We start from the raw sequence: 5,496 nt of genomic DNA on the forward strand, positions 1-5,496 counted from the left end.
GGAGTTTAGGTCTGTTGTACATAGGGTCGCTATGAGTCGCAGGCGACTCGACAGCACATAACAACAACAACAACAACATCACTCATATCACATACAAGCAAAATCCTGCTGAGGATTATCCAGGAACAGCTAGAATAAAACATTAATAGAGAACTACCAAAGCTGGGTTTAGAAGAGGTCCTAGAGACAATGTCAGATGGATCTTGAAAGAAAGTAGAGAGTGCCAGAGAGATGTCTATCAGTGTTTAATTGACTATGCAAAGGCATTTGACTGTGTAGATCACAACAAATTGTGGTTAATCTTGAGGGAGAATGGGAATCCCAGAACTGTGCTTATGCAAAACCTATACTTGGACTAGAAAGCAGTTCTCAGAACAGAATGGGGAAACACTGTGTGATCCAAAATCAGGAAGGGAGTGCAACTGGAATTTGTCCTGTCTCCATACTTTTTCAGATTATATGCAGAACAGGTCATTCGAGAGGCTGGGCTCTCTGAGGAGGAATGTGGCATTAGGATTGGAGGAAGACTCACCAACAACCCATGTTAGCAGATGACACAACCTTGCTTGCTGAAACTGAGGACCCGAAGCTCTTGTTGCAGAAGATGAAGGACTGTAGTCTTCATTACAGATTGAAGCTCAACATCAGAAAACAAAGATTCTCATCACTGGGCCAATTGGCAGCGTCATGATGGATGGAGAAAAGAGTTACAGCTTGGCCCCACAATCAACACTTTTGGCAGTCAGAAAATCAAAAGATGAATTGCGTTAGGGAAATCTAGTGCCAGGGACCTTTCCAGAATACTAAGTAGCAACAATGTCAGTCTAGAAACTAAGGTGCACCTGTTCCAGTCCATGGTTTTCACAGTTACTTGCTATGCATCAGAGAGCTGGATAATGACTAAGGAGTATAGAAGAAGAATGGATGCCTTTGAGTTGTGGTGCTGGCCAGTCTTGAACATACCATGGATGGCTAAGAAAACAAATAGGCCTGTTTTGGAGAGGGTGAAACCAAGTCTCTCCTTGGAGACTAGGATTTTGAAATTCCATCTCACATACTTTGAGATCAGGAGGGACTGATCCTTGGAGAAGGACCTCATGCTCAGAAGGGTGGAGGGACAGCGTGGGAGAGGGAGACTCCAGATGAGATGGATTGATACAGTAACTAGGACAATGAAGATAGGTGTATCAAAGTCATTAAGACTGCCCTCAGGACAGGCAGACTTCAGAGCTATTAATCATAGGGTCGCTGTGAGTCACAGGTGACTTGATGGCACATAACAACAACAACAACAAGAAAACATAATTGTAGGTGAGCTCTGGTGGCCTAGTGGCAAAAAGCTGCAATCGCAGAGGTGCGTGGTTTGAATACACCAGATGATCTGCTGGAGAAGGATGGTCAATCTCCTCCTGTACCAGTCAGATCTGATTTGATGGTACACACAAAAAAAATAATAAATTTTTTAAGAAGACATAATTGTACATTTATTATTGATTTTAAAACATTACTGGATTGACTAAATCATTAAAAACATGCCCAGATAAATTCTTTGTGTAAGAAGGATTTGCTCAGGTTAATAATATCCTAGTTCTTTATGTAAGTCCCTTTCAGCATATTAGTAAATATGCTTTCAACTACATTTTTCCTGAGGGCAAACTGTCCCTCAAAAGGCTAAGTATAGCAGTATTGTTGATTTAATGGTCAACAAGAACTAGGGAAATAACGTAAAGAACTCCAATAGTGTTTGCCCCCACCCACTCCCCAAAACATGCCTCCGTGGCTAGAATGTGATTCTCAGTATAAGGTAAATACTAACCTCTATGATGAGGCAGAATTAGAGGTAGTTACGTAATAATGTTGTCATTCTCATGATGTGACCTGAGAAGTTACTTGTAAGGGAATCAGGATGGGATGCAACAGCATTATTAGGTCTGAGCCCTGATGAAAGGGGTGTTTCCCCGGCATGTGACCTGCATCACCTTTAGTCTTATGAGAGATAAAAGGAGAGAGAAGAAAGCAGAGAACTGGGGACCTAAGTACCACTGAGAAAGAAGATTAAAAGTGGAGCATGTCCACTCTTTCAGCCAAAGTCCCTGTGCTGGGAAATTCCTCTGTGTGGAGGAGCATATGAGGAATAAGACATGACTGGTGGAAATCTCCAAGAAATGCTGAACCTACAGAGGCTGAAGGAAACAAGGATCTTCTTCCATAACAGAAAAAGAATACCTTTCACTAGCGCCACAGTACCCTGAATTTAGACTTTAAATGGCTTAGTGGTAAGGAATTGTACTGACAACTCAAAGGCAGGCAGTTTGAATCTACTAGCTCCACAGGACAAAGATGGACAATTTCCTCCCATGCAATTTACAACCTCTGAAAACCCGCTGGAGGGTCAGCTATGAGTCATTTCTGACTCAATAGCAGATAACAACAATAATCAGTTACATAAAGGGAAGTAATAACAGCTTGGAAGCAGGAGTGGAATCCACAACATGCCTCTGGAAACTCTATGAACTTTGATAAATGATGATAATTACAGAAAGGCTTCAGGCCTTTGTTCGTAGGGTCACTATGAGTCATGCTTGACTTGGTGGCAGTCAACAACAGCAATAACAGAGCAGAGTGGAATCTTCACAATTCCTTATAGTGGTTTCTTTCTTAGAAAGGAAGAACAGATATAAATAAATCACACAAGAGGAAGGACAGCATGTGAAGACCTGTCTACAGTCCAGAGACTCCTGAATTTGGACTGCTGAGCTTCACAGCTCAGAGAATTTCTGTTCTTTTAAGCTACCTACTTTATAATGGAAGCCATAGGATACTAAAACAAGGGGATATTTTGTTCAGAATTCCAGATACTGTAAGTCAAGCATTCAAGTGTCAGATTCTCTAAACCCAAAACTTTCTGCTTCACTCACACATCTATCGCAGATGTTATATTTCGAATCCCAGAGTACCACTTCACAGTGTAAGGCCTTAATTCACCAAGGAGAAATCCAAGGGGAGGCCTGCTTGCCTGAGATGAGGCAGCTATTAAGTGACAAACAGGAACCCAGAGCTCAGGGCTTGGTCATTTTTGAAATTATTTTTTCAGAAGATGTTAAATAATATCTCTGTATTAGGCTCTGTGCTTGATATGAGAGTACAAAAAAACCTGAAACATTTGTCATTGAAAAGCTTATGCTGTTATGTTTGTTTTTTTTTATCAGAAGTGTCACTGCTGATCAGAACAGCTGTCTTTGCTGCGTCCTTCACCTGCAATCCTCTTTCTACTCCTCCATGGCTGACTCTTTTCCATCCTTCAAGCCGCAGTCTTAAAGAGTTCCTCGAGAGAGGCCTTGTCTGAGCACTCTGTCTAAAAGTCCTCTCTACCTGTGAGTCTTTGGCAAAGCATCTGTGTATGTGCTGTGTGCTGCGTTGAGAAAGATGCCAAGGCCAGGCCATGCAAAAGCTCTCTGTAGCAAAGTATGCTGTCACTGATTTGCAATGCCTACAGAGCATGGGCTCAAGATAGGTCATGGCTGTATAAGTGGTATATGTTCATTATTTTCCTATTGTAGCCTGAGTTAGGTATAGATACTACCATGGCTGCACAACAAATTACTATAAAACTTTGTAGAATAGAGAGCTCTGGTGGCCTAGTGGCAAGAAGCTGCACTGAGGTATGCGGTTCGAATCCACCAGGTGCTCTGCTGGAGAAGGAGGGGTAATCTCCTGTACCAGTCAGATCCGATCTGACAGTACACACACACACACACACACACACACACTTTAAAAAAAAAACCACAAAAACAACTTGGTAGAATAAAACAACCATTTACTGGACTCACAGATTCTGTGGGCCAAGAACTCAAGTGGGGTAACACTTGTTTCCACTCTCCAATATCTGGGACCTTGATCAGCAGATTCAAATGTTGTGGGCTGAAATAACCTGTAGACCCATTCACTCACACATCTAGTGATTAATGCTGGCTCTTGACCGAGGTTTTGGTTATGATAGCTATCTTCAACACCTACATGTGGTCTCTGTGGCCTGAACTTCCTCATAACATGATGGCTGGGTTCCAAAGAGAATTAGAGAGAAAGAGAAATAGGAGGAGGAGGAAGAAGAAGTTGTTGTTGTTGTTGTTATTAGATGCCGCCACGTTGAGTACAACTCATAGCGACCCCAGGAAAAACAGATCTGAAACTTGTCCTATCCGTGCCATCCTTATCATCTCTGACATACTTGAGCTTATTGCTACCATCATCATGGTGTCTATCTGTCTCATTGAGGGTCTTTCTCTCTTTCGCTGACCCTCCACCTTTCAAAGTATGATGTCGCCCTCCAAAGAATAGCTTTTCCTAGCAACATGAGGAAGAAGTTAAGTAGGGAAGGGGAGGTGGAAGATGGGAAGAAAGAAGACAAAAGAAAGAACAGAAGAGAATAAAGTGTATTGTCCTTTATGACTAATCTTTGGAATTTACTCAGTATCATTTTTGCCACCTTCTGTTGGTTGAGGCAGTTATAAAGGTCTTCCTGAGTTAAAAAGAAGTTAATATATACCCTACCTATCCATGGAGTTGTTTCAGTGCCTCATCATAAGAACATCCTTGAAAGATATAATCTGATATAGTAGAGATTATTAGGGAGCTCTGGTAGCCTAGTGGTAGGAAGCCATGCTATAATTACAAAGGCAGGCAGTTCGAATCCACCAGGTGCTTGGAGGGAGAAAGATGGCAATCTCCTCCCATGTGATTAACCTGCATCTGAAAAACGAATGGAGAATCAGCTATGAGTGGGTACCAACTCGACGACACACAACAACAACAAAATAGAGATTGCAGAAAAACAAATGCAAGCTGACATAGATGCAAACATGAAATTAGATCATTAAGTAAGTGGCCTACCAATATTAAATATTTTATTAACTAAAATGAACAAATTATTTCACCCAAGATATTTTTACTGAGCACCTGTGTGTAGATACTGTTCTTCAACACTAGGGATAAGATACTGGTTTAAGACATACAGGATTATTTCTAATGTAGTGGAGGAGAAAGACAAGTAGCAAGAAAATCATCACCAATTGTGGAGATCAATATAAATGAAACACACTGGGAGAGAGATTCACAAGGTAAGGCATAGTTTCTTTTACTTTTTTAACATTTTTATTACTTCAAACATAAATTTGAGAAGATAGAACAGCACAGTGAATGCTTAAATTCCCATCACCAGCATCGATAATCACCATATCACCAATCATGTTTCCTTTAGACTCCCTACTCTTTCTTCACCTCAGCCCTTGTAACTGAATTCTTACAAAGCAAATCTCAAATATTATATATTTTCCTCCATAAAGACTTTAGTTATATCTTTAGAATGAAAACACTCAAAAAATAGCGATTAAATCATTGTTCCTTCAGCAAGCAACAAATGCTGGCGAGGTTGTGGAGAGACTGGAACCCTGATTCACTGTTGGTGGGAGTGTAAAATGGTGCAACCACTGTGGAAAG

This window comes from Elephantulus edwardii, unplaced genomic scaffold (genome assembly GCF_000299155.1).
Source record: "Elephantulus edwardii isolate Elephantulus edwardi_28Jun2011 unplaced genomic scaffold, EleEdw1.0 scaffold00038, whole genome shotgun sequence".
NCBI lineage: Eukaryota > Metazoa > Chordata > Mammalia > Macroscelidea > Macroscelididae > Elephantulus > Elephantulus edwardii.